This window comes from Pagrus pagrus (genome assembly GCF_965226575.1).
Source record: "Pagrus pagrus genome assembly, chromosome: 1".
NCBI lineage: Eukaryota > Metazoa > Chordata > Actinopteri > Spariformes > Sparidae > Pagrus > Pagrus pagrus.
The window spans coordinates 17,439,802-17,462,455 of record NC_140185.1 but is presented as its reverse complement, the minus strand read 5'-3'; the positions used below and the strand labels follow the sequence as shown (position 1 = coordinate 17,462,455).

At 38.3% G+C, this 22,654-nt stretch overlaps 1 long non-coding RNA gene across 1 annotated transcript in view; it reads left to right on the top strand.

Annotated features, from left to right (window-relative positions):
• The first annotated feature begins 305 nt into the window (after nucleotides 1-305).
• The window catches only part of LOC311256379, a 90,333-nt gene continuing 67,984 nt past the window's right edge, over nucleotides 306-22,654 (top strand). Inside the window, exon 1 of the long non-coding RNA XR_014622490.1 lies at nucleotides 306-1,151. This is a non-coding gene — a long non-coding RNA (uncharacterized lncRNA). The remainder of the gene's footprint in view (nucleotides 1,152-22,654) is intronic.

Here is a 22,654-nt window from a genome sequence, read left to right as displayed (position 1 = left end):
TATTACCACTTGAGAGAAACAATCAGATTAAGCATAATTTACAGGGTCGTTGGGTACTTTATTTTTATTCCTGTTGAATGGATTATGAAAGGTTTACCTCAACCCTTTAAATGCGATTGAAAAGTCCTTTTAAGGATTCTCAGGCAAGTTTCTTTTTTGTTCTGATTGGGCTATTAATCTGATTACTGGTAGAATATAAGGGTACATGTAAAGGCTGCTAATGGCTTACTTAAGAAGTGCCTCATATTGCGGTAGTGGCTTCTAGGCACAATATATAAGAATATTAATTCAAAAGTCTCCTTCAGGATCCAGCCAGCCCTTCTCTGTTAGGCCTATTTAAGGCAGCAACTGGTCACAGAGTCATTATTCATCTCGCTCCAGTAAAGCTTTATATTCCTGCTAAATGTTAAATTTGGGAAAGCTACTTTCAGTTTCTGTGCTCCACACACTTGGAAGATTTTATTTTAAGTATATTTAAACTTGACACAGTTATACCTGTAGGACAGTTTAAGACTATGATACAAACTACTCTGCATCTGAATGTAACTTTTAAACTACTCATGTATGGTTGTTTACCGTTTAACTTTTATGCACCTTTTCTGTTTTATTCGTGTTTTGTCATGTTGTTATCATTTTATGTAGGCCTACCTATTCTGTTTTAATTGGTTCTGTGTTATGTTTGTTGTTTCTGTTTGTTATCACATTTTTGCACCTTGTGTTTTATTTTTGCCCTGGCTTGAATCAATGAACTGTAAAACTCAGTCTGTCGGTCTGCTGGCCAGGTTTTAATCTTATAAGGTACATAACTTCATGTCACCGTGACACTGTGGGTGGCCTGGAGAAGAAAGTGTTAAAAACGTAATCAAACGTAACAACCAGGAGAGTTATCAAGTCCTCCCGTGCTGCTAATGCTATTAGCTCTTAGCTAGCTAGCTAGCTAGCTAGCGTCAGTCGAAGGAAAGATTCTGCACGCGACGGTTAACGGAAAATGACGACAGTTTGTACAGTACCCTGAAACTGGACCTATCCGGGAGACAAAGAAGACGAGTCTGGACAGAAGTTGGAGCTGAAATATCAACATTGTCCTCTGTGGTGGAAGATCACAAGTCCACTGGAAATACACTTTGCTGCCATGAAGTCTTCAAACACAAGTAGGTGAAGTGAACACACTCAGCCGTTACCTCATATGACCTGCATGCATATGACTGCTGACCTGTGGCTTCCCTGATGGCTTACTGGCCAGCTGTGACTCTCAATGGACACAAGGCTGCTGTGCCTAGTTCATTTGGTTATTATGCTTTTAATGGGTCAAATAATGTAGGCCTCCTCTTTTCCTAAATTTAGTTGTTTACCTGCTGAGGTTTAGAGGACTAACTGAGGACCTGTTAGTCCGTGTGTTGTGATGGCAGCCTACAGAAAATTGATAACTGGAAGTTTTTTTTGTCTGTCCTGATGAAAACACTCCAATTTGTATATTTGTTAAATACTTTTTTCTCAGCAAAGTATGAAAGGGCTTTGCTGGGAAAATAGGCAAGAACACAAAGTAATTAATTGAAGTACGCAATAAGCAATACCGCATGCGGTGCATTCGTATACAATAGATAGGAGGTGTGTAAGTCATTTACTTGATAAATGCATTGCTCAAACAAATCAATGAATGTGGATAAATATTAGAAACACCTGTGATCATATTAAAAAAAACTTTATTTGTCCCTGGGGGGCAATTCAAGAAGAAGTGCTGTTGCGATGGCCGGGAATCGAACCCGGGTCAACTGCTTGGAAGGCAGCTATGCTCACCACTATACCACCATCGCCGTTATATACAATAGTCTTACACCAAAAACTGCAGCCTCCAAAATGAGGACAAAGTTCAATCAACAACTCTCTAAAACAGTTTAAATAAAAACTGAACATTGTCACCTTTATGCAGGAAAGATTTAATTAAGCGATGCATGGTATGGCTTTTTTTACGCCTGTTGCTAAGCAATATTACCTGCTTCTCATGGCCGCTAAGGAAAAGACATACGGTTATTTCACATTTTTGTATTTTAAAAAGATCATAACCTGTAGTTTATGCACCTTGAGGGTAAGAAAGGCTCAGGTGTAGTGAGCAAAGAGGGATGATTTGATAATCTATGGCTCTAATAAGATTTGTTATGTTAAAACTCATAGACTTTTCGCCTCCTCTCAGAACCCTTGCGGTACATCTATTGCAAATTGCAATCTTGTTGTCTTACTCTGAAACTGCAAAAGGTGAAGGTGAGGTTCGCCCAGGGGGTCATGCAAGCTAGTAACACCACTGGGCTTTCTAGTCTACTCTGCTTGGCTCTACCCAGGTGCAGCAGTTTGATATCACGAGTGTGACAACAGCATGCTGCACTTGTCCTTCTTTTCTTGTTCTTGCTCTTATTCTTCATATTATTGTTATTATTATTATTATTATTATTATTATTATTATTATTATTGTAATTATTATTCAGGGATCCAAGGACAGAGGGTGTTATTAACTGTATAAGGGATTGTAAAGCCCGCTGAGGCAATGTGATTTGTGATTTCGGGCTGTATCAATTAAACTGACCTGACTAGACTTTTGGCTGTTGCTGGCAAGTGACTGTAAAATTTGGACACAACTATGTGTGGCTATTAGTTCACTCTATTTGTACAGACACGTCATGGAGATTAAATTCTAGATTGCCACAATCGTGTAGAACAAAATATGATTCAGAAGCAGTTTTATTTTAAAGTCAGAGAACAATGCTGTTGATGATCTGAGTTGTGAATTTCCAACTAAGGAGCCGTCAGAGAAATAGTGTTCTACAGCCTCCTCCGCATGTGATAGAAATCGAAAGTAGCAGCCATTCACAAGAGACAATGGGTCATCTAAAGATGTTACGTTACCATCGCCTCAGCAAACTGTCAGCTTCCTGTGTTTGTAGTCAGGATAGATCCTGAGCCTACATGGTTAACTACAGTAGTTCTGGGACATAAAATCAGCAGCTGACCTCCGCATACAAATAGGCACACTTGTCATTTCTAACAAGCATAAAGTGCAAAATCAAATGTGAGCATCCCGTCACAATGTCAGAGTGGGGAGCTATGCAAAGAGTTATTGCTTCTAAGATTTTTCCCTCAGTGCCTACATCATCATGGTGCCGTGCAAAAAATGTGATTATTAACACTTACCATGCTGGTGGAGGTACTTACATAAAATTACACAATGAAACACCATGATTGCTAAAACTAGGTGAAACATTTACAACCCAGCCTCTTTCTTCAGAGCAGGTTTGGTTCTACTCTACAATGTGGAGAAGGGATGTCTCGACCAATGCTTTTATTTACTTAATTTAAGTAAAAGCTGTAGTGTAGGGCCTGTTTCAAAAATATTAATATTGTGAGCTTAAATTATTCATATGATTTGAATAAAATGAGAAATTGCTGCCTAACCGTTTTGTACACTGCTCTTTGTGAATGATAATTAGTGTTGGAGTTTAGCAAACCCACGTGTTTGCTAAACTCAGTGCCTGAGTGAGTCAAGGTGTGCCCATATTATTTTTCACATTTGCACATGTGTGCGAACAGAGCTGCAACATGGGCAGGCTGAGGATGACAAAACACAGTTCAGTATAGTGTTGAAAGCATTGGCGATACAGACCCATTAAAATATGCCCAGATTGGTTCCTGATACTGAACCTTAGGATCAGCATCCACTGTTTGGTCTCATGTCTAGCTGTTCAATAATTCATTTTCAAATGTTGGAAGAGTTTCCAGACTCTGCCTGTGTGCCCTGTTTGCACTGGCTGGCATTTTGCATGGTAAGAAGGCCTGTTGCAATACTTCATTATGATTGATCAACACATAGAGAGAGCAGCTGTCCTTTTGTGTTTCTGCAACTACCATGGGGGCTGTAGGCATGTGTAAGAAATAAAAGACATTTATTGCATCATCTTAAAGCACCATTTCACAGGGGCATACCTAGTCAAACTGCCAAGCCATATAATTGCTACGGTTCTGTGGAGCTTTTTTACTTCGCAGGCTTTGTGAGAGATGTGCACTTTATTCTTGCAAGTTTCAAGGCACCAAAATCTCTGGAATACCGTTTCATTCGTACTGGCAAGCAATTAAATGTGCATAAGAAATACTTCTCTTTTGAGAACATTTGATCTGTTCGATCCATTCAAGGACATAAGAAAGTCCATCTATGTATGTATGTATGTATGTATGTATGTATGTATCTGTCTATCTGTCGGTGTGTTTATCTGTCTGTCCGTTCATCTGTCCATCCATCTGCCTGACATGACATCCATCCTCTGTCTCCTGTGTAGTTAACACCTAAAGGCATGAAGGGTTCTGTGTGCCAAGTGTCATGGAGACATTTGCATAGCACACTGAAATGAAAAGTAAAATGTAATATTCATGTACCATGATTTCAAACTTAATGGCTGAATAGGGCAGCATGCTGTTCCATAGCACTGGATTTTTTGAGGATGAAATTAGCCCAGTAGCAGTCCATTATCTTGCGCAGCATGAAGCACCCATTTTTATTTATTTATCATTTTGTTCAAACATCAGTCAAGGTGACCTTCCTATTTCACTGGTGTGGCCTCCAGCCTACATAATATCAGTGTAGTAATCTAACAGACGTTGGGTGTCAGGAGCAAAAATGAGCATCTGGGATAATAACCGGGTGTTTTATCCCATGTAGTGTGATGTGATGAAAGACAATGTCTGGGATGCCTCACAGTCAGTGTGACAGCAGTGGGCAAAGGTTTTACTGCGCCCACACAGATTTCAGTAACACTGACCAATCAGAGGACAGTCTGCCTTACAAACAAGATCATTTTGGATGTTTTTTGCTTTCACCTTTTTCACTTATGTTTTTTTTTTTTTTTCAGCAACATGAGTCTACACAGGAAAGTTTAGTAGTTAGATAACATCAGGGCCAGGTTCAAGCTTTTTCAAATTTATATTGATGACAGTCATCTTACAATGAGCAAATGCAGTTGCAAGATGTATATGAAAGGAAAACCACATAATTGTAAAAATGTATACATAATATATAAAACCAATGCATGTTAATGAACTACATTTAGGTGTATATTACCCATATACGCGAAAGACAGAAAAAATACAAGGAACACGAACAAATTAGCAAAAAACCTGCACAATTAATCGAAATATTATAAAAATCCCAAGATGACCAGGCAATGTCTATATCACGGAAGCTGTCAAATGTGCTGAGGGGTAAAATTAAGCACCTCACTTTAGGTGCAAATCTTTCAAGAAACAGCGTGAGTGAAAAAGGTAACGCCTGCACTGCCAAAGACTTCTGTGGCATGAATTGTGCAAAAATAAGATGTGTGACATTACAGCATTCTAATTAAGTATTGTAATGCTGCAGAAATGCTGTGGCCAACAAATCTGGCTCTCCAGATGTAAGGAAACATGTTTGTTGAATGCACACGCCAACAAATATCCAACCATCATAATTTTAAAAGTCGTATATCATGGCACAGTCATAATTTCTGTCAAAATAATAGCATGATGATTTTTTATTTGCCATATGCAGCCTTAGTGAGGAATAGCTGTTAGTATTGCCATGTCATGTAACTATTGAAATAATTATTTTAACTGAACTCCAAGCAAACCACTCAAATCTCATTCTTTAACCAGACTTATAGGAGGCTTACACAGCCAATATACTGCATGACAGCATGCTTTTAATCCTGCTGTTATTCAGAAGCAGATAAAATCACTATTCTCAAGCTTCTAGAACATTTCAATAAAATAAATAAATACATGTTTTTATGGTGCAGGATTGCCTCTGGTGAATGAATATTCTCTAAATGGAAAAAAAAGTTTAGCTTTGGCTAACGGGTGCACTTTACTCTGCAAGTTGCACTTCACTCTGAGTGCATCCCCCACTGTGTGTACAATACATTTCATTAAGAGATAGAAATCCATGCAGGTCAGGGGTTCTATTAATGCCTCCACTTCCCTCAAGACTAACAACCACATATGGCTTACTTGGAAAATGCAGTTTAGTGCCCACCCACGCTGAAAGAAAGAGGAATTAGGGACCTATTAATGCAATGCACAAAAGCGCAGCATGCTACAACTCTCTTTCCCTGTACTCTCCCCTCTTTCCTCTCTTTCTGTTTTCATCTGTAGTCACCACTGGGATAACTCCATGTCATGCACATTACATGTTCTATACAGTACATACACTCCGTGCTCATTATCGTTACAGGGGTGTACAGGCTCCTACATTCAACTTCTACAGATGTTAATATAGAGCATTTCACATGCTTTCACCATGGCAACAATTTCCCTACCTGTCAGATCTGTGTGTTAAGTGTCGAATGCAAAGCCGGCACGAACAAGCAATAAGCTGTTGATTAGGGCCCCCTAGCCACTACCCACCTCCCAAATGAACTGAAAATGTGAACTCTCTTTGGGTCCCTTTGTTCATTCTTTTTAAATAAACTCTTTTTGTTAAAGATAGAGTAGCTAATTTCTTAATCCTATAGCTTTTCCAAGTTACAGTATTTAGTGGGCTGTCATTTTTATTCTACGTTTAAGAAGATTTGAATCATTTAACATTTGTGAAAAGAAGATTTTTTTAAATTTACAGCAGGACTATCAAACTGAAACAGATGATGGAGATTTTCTCTGACCTCCAGTGCAACCTCAGATAATGTTTAAACTAGTTTCCCAGAGATTTTGGACAATTAGAGTTGGGGTTTTTTCCTGGCACAACTTGAAACCTCAGTTCTTCGGTCTGTAGAAAACTGATCATCTGTTCCAGCGACTGTAAATCACAGAAACGTAATGTTGTCACATGCTAGCACTCAGAAACATTAGTTTTCACAGTGATTATTTGTTTTTAATGTACATGAATTATCAGTCACATGAATTCTGGTATGTTAAAGGTTTTGGTTTTGCAGTCCCCAATCTCCATTCATCCATCTTCTTCCTCTTCTCCCCAATGACATTTTTTTAATTTACTGTCACCACTCTTGTAGTGTTCATTTTTGACCACAGCAGATGGCTCCTTAAGGGAAAAAAACTGTAGAAATCCACCATATGCTTCCTGACCAGCACCAAACAGCACATAGGCAGAGTTAGTACAGTAGGTAGCTTGTGAACAAAAAAGAAATATTAAGCAGCTAAAGAGCCAGATATTTCCCTCAGGAATTGGTGGAGACCAACAGCAAACCTAAAAGAGATGAAATATAAAATAAACAGTTGCCCATTTTGCACATCCCTCAGATACAGAACATTATAAGCATCATTTGGAGGCCTATAATGCCTGGCCAGGTAGCAAAAATGTACCTCTAAATGAATGCTAATGATGCTAATAAGTCCCCGGTATATATATAAAAAATATTACAGCTATATGTCAGTGTTGTGTACGTTTCCTTCTGCTTCTCCCAAGTGGGCAAAAAAATACCTTTTTTTTCTTCCTACTTCCTCAAGAGTCACAGCACAGATCCTTGATCACATGTCTTAATACATCAGATATGCCCTATGTGTGATAATTGATAGTGCTCTAAACCTCTATAAAAGAGAGATTAATTCAGTTGTTAAATGTCATTTTTTTTCCAGTGTAGAATTCGATCTAAAATTGAGCACCTCAGACCCCTATCTGACCTGGAGTAATTGTTCATGTGCTAATATCCTCTAAACCTGACTATTGAAATTTTCTGTCTGTATTTTTTGCTGCTTGTAGAGTATTGCCCAGTTATAAAAAACAGAACATAATACCCCAGTCCTTGCCACCTTGCACTGGTTTAGATATTGAATTCAATTCACAATTTTATCACTTGTTTTTAAAGCCCTTGCAGCTAATTGCAATACAGATCTACTTATACCCTACAGTACCCTTAGGCTCCTTAGATCCTCCAGCCAAGACCTGTTAACTATCCCACTGTCTCATTTGAAGAGCCCATAAGAGAGCAAAAACTAGAAAGTAGAAAGTAGTTAAAGAGTTGTCTTAAAACATGTTTTTATTCTCTTGCATACAGTTTTGTGGACTCTCCATAACAATGACTTTGCATAAAGCAGGTTTAAGGTTTTTAAAATATTTTTGTGGACATTTCATGTCTTTATCACCAGAGAGATGACAGTAGAGAGGATGGGAAATAAAGGGAAAGAGAGAGGCCAAAAGGGTGCCTGTTATTGAGATTTTAGGTTTCCTGTAATTTGTCCATAAATATAGCTGCTGTGCTCTTTTTTCACATTTAGGGAGTCATCAAATCCTGCGTAGGTTCCTGAAAAGTGGTGGGCCAAAAGTGTTTGGGAGGTTTAACTAGCCTATAATTCATTTTTTGCAGTTTGGGGTTTTGTTGCCTGTCTTTGAATACCATTGACAGAAGGCATTTAAACAAAACTAAAAATGATTGATTATACAACATACATCTCTTCAGTAGCAACAAACTTATCAGATCAATGACTTTATATCAAATCAAGTGAATACTCATGATAACAGCGTTTGACCTGATTATTTAACCTACTCTACTTATTACCACAGTTTACTAGGAAAACAATATCTTCAAGTTGTCAAGCAGCACAGTATTTCAAAGCATTATAGGAGGTTTCATGACACTGACAGCATATATTTTGGAAATCTAGAGTAATGTTTGTCCCCTCTTGCCACGCATTCTGTTATTCAAACAAGAACAAATAAAAATGAAATCACAATAATTCCGTCTCTGATCCAGGCAGTTTCACAGTTTTGACACATCTTTTTACCTGTCTAAGCATCCAAGGTGTTTCACTTTGTCTCCTCATAAATTTTAGGTTGTTATTACTGGCTTGTGATATTAAATTCTTCTCGCCGTTGGGATTTTGGATTTGGATTATTTTCCATTTTGTCTTTTTGCTGTGCAAAGCATTCATTTAAACTCTGATTTTGTAACTGCTGTGTTTGAGGTATTTACTGTATCGATGTGGGCTGATTCACACTTTCCATTATTGTTGTGGACTACAGAGCGAGTTCCTCTAGTGGGTCTATATCAAGGTTCATGGCACTACTTAATAGAGCTTTGCATTTAATAGACTGGTCTGTTTGGTTGACATGTTGCCAGAGCTTGATAGATTTTATTTTTTTCTATACACAAGGGAGGACAGTAGCAATCAGCTTGTTGGAAGTATTTTAATGTACAGTAGAGAATGCTCAATGAAAGATGTCTCTTTTTTTTGGTCCCCTCTGAATCACAGCAATTATGAGAAACAAGTATGACTGTTTTAGAAATTGAAACAAATCCAAACCTCATTCAGGTACATTCAAGGTTGTGTTAAGCCATATGTATATCCACACGTTCCTCTCGCAAACATGAGTATATACTATACTTAGGCTCAAGCCAAATGATGGATGACCTTTAAGAAATATAGATTAGGTCACATTTACATCTGCGCTGATTTTAATGTGGTCTGACATAATGGAAGTGGTTGTGTTGCTGTAAATGAAGTTATTTTAGGAAGACGGACACAATAATACTATTTCATCCTCTCAATTATGCCTCATGCAGCTCCGGACTTCATCACTAGGACCTAAAATGCTGCCCCTAATGTATCTCTAAAGCAATTACAGTGTGTTCCAAGGACTAATGAATATAACTAGCTTTTTTGTTTCCATTTTTTCTTCCTAATTAGATCAAACAAGCTATTAGTCATAATGCTTCAGTGTTTGATAAGTCTGATCTTGCACCACGATATACACAAAAGTATTCTTGTGTTGTATAAGAATGAAAATATTACAGTAACAAGCACCCGAGTTCCTTGGGTTGTGTAAATACAGTAGAAGCTTGTGCATTTAAAGGAGAGAATGTAGTTTTCCTTGGTACAGTGGTTACAACATCACACAGATTCATGATAAAAAGACAAATGCTGCAGCTGACAGTCACACATTAACAGAATGAAAGCCAAAGATTTTTAAATCCCTATTTTTAGGGACTGTAATGTAAATTTGCACTTATGCTGGATCTTGAGCATACCACAATGCATGCTATTTGCTAAATTTGACGACTTGATTACTTCTATTTTCAGTGCATGAAAGGGACCTAATATATCTCACACCATGGGAGTTAACAAGAGAGCCAACTCCTCAACTCCAGTGTTTGAAAACTACATAAATTGTCCTCTCTGTTTAAAGCTGCAGCAGCACCAGCTACTGATGTATGAATGGAGGAGTTCTACTCATCCTAAGTTTTTTTTGTGGGACATCTAGGATCCAAAATCAATCATTCTCCCTTCATTAGGTACACCATTACTTGACTCAAAAACTTCATTCAGCTGCATTTCAACTAGTCCAGTAAAGTGGAGGCAGACTCTCAGCAGTGTGGCCAAGTTTTTTGAGAAACCTGTTTTGGGGTTTTTTTTGTTGTTTTTTTGATAAATTATACAGTGACTTGATTGAAATATCACTCTAGACAATTTTCATTACAAATGGGTTTATGGCTGAAATTGCACAGTCCAGCTTGGCATGCTTGAATGCTCAGAGTGCCAGATTATGAACACATCCTGAGTCACAAATGATAATTACAAATGTTCCTATAAATACTCTGCTGTATCAGTAAACTGTTATCTTGTGTGTTTTATTTATAAGTGATTGATGACTGTATTTTAACACATCTTCACTTTAAACACTACGGCCTAATCCGAATACACCCCTTGCCCCTACCACTTAGCTCTTCCCCTCTGTTTTGCATGTTCATACCTAGGTATAGTGTGTCCCAATTCTTGTTGGGACAAGGGCTTAGGGCGAAGTGTTAGGGCTATATAATAATAACAATAATAATAACTTTATTTATATAGCACTTTTCAAAAACAAGTAACCAAGTGCAGGGGAAAAACAGGGAAAATTACAGATGAATGACAGCAACAGTACAAATCATACAATAATAAAACAAGCAAGGTAAGAATCAATCACACATATTAAAAACTACATTTAAAAAAAGGAAGTGAGCAATTCAGGATAAGGCCATTCTAAAAAAAAAAATGTTTTTAAGAGAGATTTAAAAGAAAAAACAGAGCTAGCCTGCCTGATCTCTTCCAGCAGTTCGTGCCAAAGTCGAGTGGCTCTGACTCCAAAAGCTCGGTCTCCCTTGGTTTTTGGCCTTGACCTTGGAATTACCAACCGTCCTCTGCAGGATGACCTCAGGCTGCATTCAGGCTCATAAGGGGTTATTAAGTGGGAGATATCATCAGTGGCCAACCCCAAACATGCTTTAAAAGTACTGTAATCATTAATATGGCCCTCCAAACAGAGGCAATCTACAAACCGACTGCTATGAGAACCCTGTTGTTTCAGTGTATTATGGTCCTTTTCTTTATTATAAACATGAAACAATTGCTACTAGTTTGCTGAAGTCTCAGTAGTTCGGTAGCTAGCTAGCTAACGTTACATGGTTATTGCTGATTTGTGCATGACATTCCTGTATGGGTTACTAATGTGAGCCTATGAAGTACCGCTAGTGGCCAGGTATTGAAGCAGCGCTCTTATTTATTTGGTGACCTGAATGATAGCGTGAAGTTGTGAACAAATTGCGAGTGTCCATACTTTTCTATCTACATCAGATTAATGGCAAATGCCATTGTGATGATAACAGGATTGCCACAGTAACACAAGAGGAGTCAGCACCAGCTGAAGACGGCATATTGGAAATTTACAGTTGCGTTTACAACAACTACTGATGACATATGAGGAGCTTGAAGGGTTGTTGCATTTCATAGGGGGAGATTTCAAACACTGCCCCTTGTAACTCTGTTCTGAGGGGCAAGGGGTCTGAAAACTGGGGGTAGGGGAAAAAATTGGTAATGGGATCATGCCTTTATTTTCTCAAGGAAACAAGAAACAGACAGCAATAAAGAAGCTTCAATGATTTGTAATCTCCCAGTGTTTAGATCAAATACTTTTGATTTATTGTTTTAATCAAACAAATGTCTTATGACTGCAGTTCTTGGGGCTCTTACTTGTGTGGGGAAACAGACAAGAGGGAGGCAAAGATATTGTCAGAGAAACTTCAGGGGCAGTGAGAGAGACACAGACAGAGACTGATGGAAGAAGGTGAATTTACGATAAGTGCCTCTCTGAACTGAGGATGTAAATTCTGATCTGCAACGATACTTCCTTAGTATTCCACAGTTTTGAACCACAGGGTCAAACAAGCAAAGTCGAAAGAATGAATATCACTGAAGCCAGTTTTGTTTCAATAACACATAAATCCAGAAAACAAGACTTGCAAATGCCCGTCATGTCTTATAAACAGTGGAAAATGTAAAATTCCTTCGGACGCAAACAAATACCACTCAGCTCGTGTTATGTCAACCATAATCTCAATAACGGTCAAGCAATTTATGTTTTAAAGAAGAATATCCGACCATGAATGCTCTAAAACCATTTCATGGCACCAATTTGTGATAGAGTATTAAATCCAGGACTTTTCTTTTCCTCTTTTTGGCATACAGACCCTAGTAACTTCTATTTCCAAATCATTTTGCTACATTTAAGCACTGTGCTTCTTGTAAAGACATTTAAGTATCCTAACAATTTAAACAAAGGTGTTGTTTCATATCCGCAGGGTTTGTATGTTTGCTGCCAAGCATGGCAGCATTAATCAAAAATAATTAGACTTTATCTCTCTAGACGGAGCTGCTCTCTCACAGAGATGCTTGACCTTCATAAGGAACTGTATAGGATACAGCCTACATACTCTCATTAATTTGCTAGTATCCTACATAAAATACAAGACTGCCCCCAGCGAAGAGGTCTGACGCATAACCCCCTTTACAAACAATAAAAGGTTGTTTTAACACTTTGGTTTTTGTACAGATTAAACAAATTAGATTTAATGTGTTAATTAATGAGATTTAGAGTTGCTGGTACATTTACATTTACATTTAGGGCATTTAGCACATAGCACATTTTCATATCTAAAATGAGTAAGTATTCATTTCAAATGATTTTTCGTGGGATGTATAAGGTACTTTTTCATAGTTAGTGTATAACATATAGCTTAGTAAATTGTCGTCAGCACACCCTGAGTTTGGAGAAGCAGGAGTACCGGTGTCGGAAGCTAGCAATTTACTGCTTGAGACAGTGTAAGCAGTAAAACAAATTTTTGCCACCTAAACACAGGCCCACCTAAACAAAAGTATGTCAGTTTAAATGTACGCTATATTCAGAATATTTTCACTGTGTGACCTTGCTGAAAGACAACAATTTCCTTTGACATTACATTTTTCTCAGCTCCTTCTACAGCAGTACATTGTTAGCTTCCTGCACTGGTATTTGTGCTGTTTCATCAAACTAAGGGTGTGCTGACCACCATCTATTGTATGTTATGCACTGTATCTCATTGAACCCCACTTCAAAACTATCTCAAACTATCCCTTTCAGAATGAATTATAACTGAGAGAATTGTTAGAGCTGAATGTAAGTACACAAATCTGTCCACAGCACCCACAGTCCCCTTACTCTCTACATGAGACTGGTACCTGGCCCAAGCCATTCTTAATCCTTTTATGGAGAGAAAAATGTATTTCTCTTACTCACTTTTTAAACTTCAGTTACTTTTTTTTTTTTGTTATTACACTGTTCATTTTACAGAATATCAGGAGATTACGCAGTACCATGCCCACTGTATCCTGCAGTCACTAGTTTGCAGCTAAGCGGCTTTATCTTCAAGCTAAATGAGGGTGAAAGTTGGAGTGACTGGCATTGCTGTGACAGGAACCATCTTTAAAACTGGAACAAGTACATTTGTAACTGGTCTGAATTCATATCTTATCTTAAACCTTTTGCCATGGCACCTTGCCATTACACAGCGACCTGTGGTCACTAAACTTTCTCAAAATCTGATATGGAACCTGGCACACTAAATCCCCTCAGCTGTTGAAAATGGAAAGGAGAATTTCATCAAATGCTCCATTTTATCTTTTAGTGAAAAAGTAGACCACTAGACCACTATTGTTTTTTGTGTTTGTTTTTTCTTTTTCCAGTGGAGAAAATATGTAATTAAAAGAGTTAAGTACATCAGTTTGGCTTGCTGACAAACCCAGTTATTCAGGATAGTTAAGTTCATACTGTATGCACTGCAGGGTTTAACACTGCAGCCATTTGGGAAAGGAGAGTTATCAACCCTGACACCAGAGTGAAGGATGGAAGGATGATAGACAGATGATATTGCCTGCTGTACACTATGAATGGATGGTTGTGTTTGTGTTACTTTGCTAGATAAGGTAGTCAGCGAATAGAATGGTAGAATAAAATGGATTTAATGAGGGAGATACTTGCAGGGGAAAAAGTTACCGCTAACCATCCACCGAGTCAGGCTGATAGGAGGCACTTGCACCAAATATCTTACACTGATTGCACTGAACTTTTTCTGTAGTTTGTGGTTGTTCATCCATGAATTTCTCTATTACATGCCCATATCTGATACTTTATCACACTAAGATTAGTAATGCTGCAACTAATGATTATTTTCACCACAAATGAATCTGCCTATTTTTTTTTTTTCAATTAATCGTTTAGTCTATGAAACAACAAAACATTATCAACAAAAATTGCCCATTACAACTTCACAGAGCAGAACGTGACATCTTCAAATGTTCGAAAACTCTATATTTCACCAAAGTATATTGTCCACAATGATATATAGCAAAGAAAAGCAGGAACTCACTTATTTGAGAGGCTGTAATCAGAGAATTGTTTGACACTCCTGCTTGAGAAATGAAAAATGGGTGTCAGTTCTAAAAATGTCTTCCAACCTTGACAGACAAAAAAGTATGAAGACATGCTGAGACTGATTCCGATTATTAGTACTCAAGGAGACTCATCATTTATATTTGGAACTGATATGCATTTGCAGTAAAAGTAAAAATCTTACCGTCAAAATGTAAAATAACCAGTACTGGAAAGCAATTGCTCAATTACTGTACTTAAATAGAATTTTGAGTTTGTTTTATTTAGTGTTGATAGGCTATTGTGACGTGTAACCAACCAGACAGTGTTGTGCGTAAGACAGTAGCCCTTTTCACACAGAGATTCTTTATCGCCACAAAGAAGGCTTGCCTTTACAACGCCTTTGTTTGTTCACACTGAACCAAGCAGCTCCAGCATAAAGTCACTCCAGTTTGTCATTTCATACAGCATGCCGGCGTTGCGTAACCAAAAGAGGCGCGACGCTACACATTACATTGACATCCATGTGTTTTTTTTAAATGTGTTTCCCCTGGTTTCCACCTGTTAATCAAAACATGTATCCACTGACTATTTACAATCATATAGATGCTGTTTTAATGTGTTTCGATTGAGATTCTGACCGACAATGCGTCGTGGAAGGTGACAAAGTTACTTTTTTCACTCTAAATGACATCATATACTGTAATCGCCATCAGTAAATAGCGGACCCTGTCTGGCTCTCACTCATGAGGAGGCATGCTGTTTTCTGGGGGAAAGTTCACTGAAGTCTCGGTCAGGAGGGCTCACAGAGCTGTGATTTTTTTCAATACAAGTTGCCAGAGACAGTAACTACAACAACACAATAGTGGAAGGTGACAAAGACATGGTGAGTTAAAGTGTTTTGCTCTGAATCGCATCATATATAATCACTGCCATTCAACTGCGGGAGCCGCCTGGCTCTGACTTCTGGAGACAGATGCTGTTTTTCAAGCAGAAATGTGACAAAGCATCAGTTGGACAGAAAGAATGACGGACACTTTTCCACTTATGGATGATGTTTTTTTTTTCCTCATATAAGATGCTGAAGACACGACCTGCTACCACATCACTGTTGTTTGGTCCTGTAACGTTGCTTTGTGGGTTGAAGTGTGGGACATTTCTCTTTTATTTGATGAGTAGAGGATCTGTTTAGCTGTGAGACTGTGGTCGCCATCAGACCAACACACTCCTGTCCCGCACTGCCTCTGCTGCAGCTCTGTAACTACCTCCAGTGGCGGATCAATGGCGGAACAAAACTGTCCCCCCATTCCACCTCCGTAACTGTCACACAGACGGCAACGCAGAATATCGATACATGATTCCCGCAAAAGACACTGATACTGATAAATGAAGACATGCTGAAGGACAATGCGGTCTATCCCCAGTTTTTACAAAATCTGTATTTACAGATCAAGCCACAACATAGGTTCTACCAGCAACACTTCCATCTATCAAATCTCCTCCAACTATGTATTGACATAAGAGGATCTAATTTCTAGACTCTTAATTTTACTCTGGAAACTTTGGAAAGTGGACAAAGGTCTGAAAAAAAATGCCTGAGCTTAAATACAATTTCCAAACTGTTCCCTTTGGCTATGTTACCTTGATGTTATTCAGTGCATGGCATGATGTCTGCTATACTCTGAGCCAGAGCATTATTTGACAGAGTACATTTAAAACTTAAGCTAAGGAAATGTAGGAAAATGAAATTTACTGGTTTATGTTTACTCAGGGACTCATTCAAGTGCTCCAGCAGGTAATATCTTGGCTCAAAAGCTACTGTGGCTGTATCAGTAAGCTTTATTTTTGACAACCTGGAAATGTTTATTTTATGTGTCACATTACTTTATATGTTTATGGTGCTTATTTATATGTATTACTATTGTGTCTACACACCAAGCTCGAGGTCCTCATCCTGCTGTGGCTCTCAAAATGATGAGACCGAATTCATTTTTATAGCTGCTGCTGCTACAGACCTCTGCTGCTTTACTGCTTTGTGAGCAGTGGCAGTGCAGACTTTACCTTTGAACACGGATGCATCTGTGAGACTGTGAACAACACAATTTTCCAGTTTCTGTTTTCTCATGTAATCTGTTTGATGGTATGAAATGTTTTAGCGAGAACACTTGCAAGTGTATGGAAATGAATTACGCGTTTGCTGTCACCTGTTCCTCATGTGTCATTTCAGGCTGGCTGTTGTGTTGATGATCTACAGTAGCCTATTATAGGTTTAGTGTTAAATTACCAAAGTTGATTGTTTAACATCGGTGCATTAACTTTGATGAAACCATGAGATATATTTAATCTGATGTACAGCTATACATCTTTACATTGAGGACTGTTAGATTTTACAGTCAGAATCAATCAGAATTAGAATCCAAGGACATATTTTTGGCACCTGCATGTGCTCAGTGTCTTGTACAATTTAAATTCAAATTCAAATAATCAAAAGAGTCAGAGAATTTCCTCCAGTGCTGAACTGATCTGTTCACCAGTCTATCACCCAACCCCTGGTATAAAGAGCACAAAAGCTTTTAACCTTGCAGAAATGGTAATATAAGATATAAGCTTTGGATTGCAGAGCAACCACGCAGGCAGATCCTAAACTTAGGGCCAACATCCCTGTCCCTGAGTTGAAAGTAAACTGCCTAAAATCCTTTTCAGTACCCTTCCCAGTGATGTGCTGACTTTGAGCATGAAAAAGTGATTTCCAAACAGAAAAACATCTCCTCAGATTCAAAGGGTAGAACTATCTAGGAAGTGTAGGAAGAGCATCAGCTTTGACCTTGTGTGGCATCAAAAAGCCCATAAATATTAAAAAAGTCTGTGTCGGATCCTTTGCCCTCGACAGTGCTGGGAAAGGTCACAGCCCAATCGAGTCTAAATCTGTTTTCTAACACCAAAAATGACACCTTGTGTATAGTGTGTAGGGTCTCTGCTTGAGGAATGTTATCATCATCATCATAACTCTGTATCACAGCAACCCAGGCTGCACAACTGCATTCAAAACCAGCAAAAGTATGATTTGTAATATAATACAAAATAAATATTGAGTAATATTTATTTAAAGATTCTATTCGTGTCAGGTGTTGTGCATAATGTATTATTATGAAAACTGGGAAAGTGGAAGAAAAGAAAAGGGGACTACCATGCAGAGCATAATGGCTATAGAAATCTGTATTGCAGGGATTGCCCATAAATCACAATTGTTTGTCATTTGTTGTCATGACACGTACACATAAATCCTCCTCTTTTATATCACATTAAAGTATGTTTTTCTGTCAAGACATTTGTGTATTCTAATCTAACACTAGCGTGTGGCACTCGAGCACATGCAGGAAGAGAGAAGAGAGGAAACAAATATTACAAAATGCAGAAGCATCTAAGTACATTGTCAAAACCAGTAAGAGCTAATCGGAATTGATCCTCATGTAGCAGCACCACTCAGGAAATCCATCCATTGATAAACACTTTCTTGAGAAAGTCACGCTGTGGCTCCAGCAGTGGTGTTTCGTTTCCATTTGTGAAAATGAGCCAGCAATTTATTTCTAATCCAAAAAATGGTAGCAATGGGCTAAACACAATAGTGTCTGCATTGCTCTCTCACTATGATTTATGGGACAGAATCTCTGTATATTTCTTTGGCGATAATAAGAAAATACAGCAATAAATCTGGAAATGTCAGGCAATTTTGTTATCACCTTGTTGGAATATCTGAATACATTATCTCCTGAGAGGAGAGGAGAGGAGAGGAGAGGAGAGGAGAGGAGAGGAGGAAGCATGTTAGACACAGGATTGTTGGTGTTCAGTGAGCAATTGCAAAATTGCTTGCCGTACTACTGCTGTACTGTAGAGACTAGACTGTGCGAGTCTCTGACATACTATACATTTGGTTATGTCGCCCTTTCAAATGACAGTTTGGCTGCTTTTATATCGGTGTATACTATGGGGATGCACCAGTTTATACATTTTTGGCCTTGATATTTGCTTCATACTTAAGCAACTAAATAGGTAGATTACCCAAAACAAATTATATCACCATTCACAAAAACAACATGTCTGTTGGAGTGTACTACTGACAGTTTACTGGACTCGTCATACGGTCGCAGTTGGGTTAGGGTTAGAATACTGCTTTTCGGAAAAGGACGTGGCTGGGGTAAGAAAACTATATCAATAATGCAACTTCAGTTACATGTCTAACTTAACTTGTACTATGTAAGTGAGGCAACTTCACCAGTTAGTAAATTAAAATAATTCACCAGTGACTTTTGGTTTCACCCTGAACTTGAATTATGGTGTCTACAAACAGTGGTGAAAGACCTGTGCTCGTTTAAAATTTTAAAAGAAATTGTACAAAAAAAAATCAGTATCGACCCAGAATTTGCAATTGCAAAGAAGACTTCACTGTGAGCTATGAAAAATCTTGATTGGCATTAAATTGCCAATCAATGAATATACAGTATAATCTACAACATGTATGCTTAAATAATTAAAATAACCATGAGTTGCATTCCGTTTTGTTGTTAATTTGACAGGTTTCAGACAGACACAATATCAGAATCTGTCCCATTGTGCAGTATACCATTATATAATTACATCTAATCATTGTGTAATTATATAATTATGGTTCCTGCTGCAGTCGCAAATGCTCGCTGCAGAATTTCTTGAAGAGCTACAACTACAGCGTTTATGAGCTCCCCATCCTATGCCGCAGGGATCAGTAATCGCTTGGGATAAATAAAGCCCACATGCACAGTCTTGTTCCTGGACATGCTTGTCATCATTGCAAAGGTCATTGAAGCCCCCACCCTGCCATCCCAACACCGCCCCTCTGTCACTCGCTCACTCACACACGCACACACACACATAAGGAGAACAGAGCACACAAGGAAAGAGGCTGGTATGGAGATCACTAGCTCATTTGTCTCTTTATCAGACTGTGTCTCGCTCTCTCCAGAGGAGGTGTCTGTTTGAAGAATGTGCCACGGTTGGGAGGATGAATTTGCATGATGAACTTGGAATTTATTTATTTATTTTTCCATCAGGCAGCACCCCACCACCATCCCCATTCCTAAAACTGATTTCCATTATACGCAGGGCAGCTACAGATTCTTTGTCAGTTAAAGGCAATGTCTTAGATAATGATTGTGCCCCTTAAGCTGTCATACATGGGAAAGCAAAGATTTGTTACACTTCTACAGAAAACTCAAACATAAATTCTCGGCGTAGCATTGTAAAGTATCGCAGCTTTAGAGGCAGTGCACATTAGATTGGCTATCCACTGCACACAATATCCATAAAATGGAGAAGAACATCTGAAGAATATGATATGACCGGTGCGCTAAGTGAGTGAGATACAATCCGATTACAGCGATCACACTTTGTTTCACTTTGTCATGTGAGAAATGTGTAAAACATTGACTTCTAAGCTAAGCATCTCTTACGTTGAAAATGGATACTGAAGATGGAGAAGCACTACTTGCAGGGAATTCATTTTCACAGATTCTGCACCGTTTCAACAACACTCAAGTCTCTCCTTCAAACATAGGATGATAGCTGTAAGAGCTGTACGATAATCTTAAAACAAGGAATTACGTTGTCATCACAACCACAACTATAAATTCAGTCAGACGGACAACTGCAGCTACATCTAGAGGCATTCTCAGACTGAGGTTTCCAGCAGTAAAGATTACAACCACTCAAATTGTGTTTAGTTGACAACATGTCCGTGTGTGTGGCCTGCTGAGGGATAAAAGCGAAGAAACAGTCAGACTTTTATAAGGTTGTGGCACCCATTTGATGAGCACATTGATTGAAGGTACACAGACATGCTTGACGAAGTGACAACTGCCTGCCACTTTCTACTGTTTTATGGCAGTCAGTGATGGCAGCGGGACAAAAATGGTGAAATTCATCTGAAGTTTCTGTAATACCCCATACATAACTGCCAATTCCTGCTTGTCAAAGATAAATACATGTGATAAATCAGAAGGCCAGCATCAACAGCTTGTGATCATACCACTTGTCGATGCAGCCTACCTCACTTCTGTCTCGTGTGCATGCTGCTTCAGAGTGACATGGTATGAACCACTGGGGCACGCTAGCTTGAGGATTATAAGCTAAAGTAATTTGGTTTCCTTGACAACAATGTGAAAGTTGAGCAAATGTGGCGACAGTGCTGGATTTCTTGTGCTGGAAAGAGACAAACTTTTTTTCTTCTTCTTTTTCTTTTTTTTTTTTCTTTTGATTTGCTTTTGTTTAACGTACGTGAAATTTGATGTTGTGTTCCAGAGCACTGGTTATTTCAGCTCACTGACTTGTTTACTTCTGCAAACTTTTAATCCTCAAACTAAGGGTTCAGTTGCATGTGCAGCATATGAGAAAATGTGACAGACACATCATCACACTGAAGCAGAAAGTGTCAACATTAACTTTCATCTATTCATCTGAGCACTGTTTGTTTTTTCCCTGTCAGCAGCGGCAATTACATATTGATTCATGAAGGTTATGAGTTTGTCCAAACACAGATCCAGGCAGACATGAAGGAAAATACACGCACAAATTGCATCATTAATGATTAATCGTCTTACATGTGCAATCCACCTGCGTGTACATATTTGCATGTGCATGTATGTCTTTCCCCATCTCAGCAGCATCGATGTCTCATGAGACCTAATTTACAGAACTTGTGTTTGCTATGAAAATACAAATCCAGATGGCTATTTCCATGCATTAGGAAGGATTTGTAGAATTTGCTGGACGTGATCTTTTGATGTATACAGGCAAGAGAACATGTTATATGTATGAAGTGAGTTAGTGCATATGTGGTATGGTAAGAAACAGCATAAAGAGAAAGGACAGTGCTCAAATCCATTAGAAAGTGCAATAAACTTAATTGAACATGAAATTAATTGAGTCCATCTCTCTTGCCTTAATCGCAGGATAGTCACATGCATTTTTTATGGGTTATGACTTACAGTATCTATGTATAATATTTCTAGTCATCTGCAGCTCCAGGAACTGGGATCTTTGTGTCAGTCTGAACTGGAAACAAAAAATCATATAAGTGAAGATGACGGTTTCTTACGTGTTGTATTTTCTCTACTGTGGCCTCTTTGTTTTCCTTTAAACTTTGAAGTCTTCACTATATTGAAACTCATGTTAGAAATACCATATATTTTCTTATTTTGGTGCCACAAATGTCAAGACTCTTTTTAGAAAACCTCTAGACCCTCATCTGAGTGGATCAGCCAAGTGGCCAGTGTTAAAAGAGTGCACTTAAGATTGTGTTTGAAGGAACATGAGGTCCAAACAACCGTTTTTATTTCGTTTTTCTCTTTCCCTACTTTGAACGTAATTCTTGTTTTATGAGTATGATGCATCTCTAAAGTAGCCGAGCTGATGAGAGACTTATACTGCCCAATTAGAGTTTGTATAATGGCGCTGGTGCATTATGTTGTCATAGCCTTTCTAATGTGGCTGCAATTTAGAATAAACAAAACACACCAAACTCGTGGGTATTTGCACAAAAGTAGGTTAGAGTTAGATTGCACAGTATGTGACTTCAAGTAAATAGCTAGTACAATGACTTATGTAAATGATCTTTTTTATGCAAATGTGCCTTGCTGCTGTTCATGCTCACAGCTGTGGTTGTAATGACGTATAGTGTTCTGTGTTCTACTTTCTACAGTGGACCAGACTAAAAGATAGTCTTAGTAGTTACATTCTTTTCCTTTTTGCAGATAATCTGATGTTACTTTTCATTGATTACATTAAAAAAAACACACCTAAAAATTCATCTCTATACCATATTGCTTTTATACCTCTGTTGGCAATTGAATTTACTGTACTAAGTCTACTAAATGCCCATTGATATAAATCTGTCATTTTATCAATTGTTCAAATCTGTGGCCACACACCAGAGTAGAT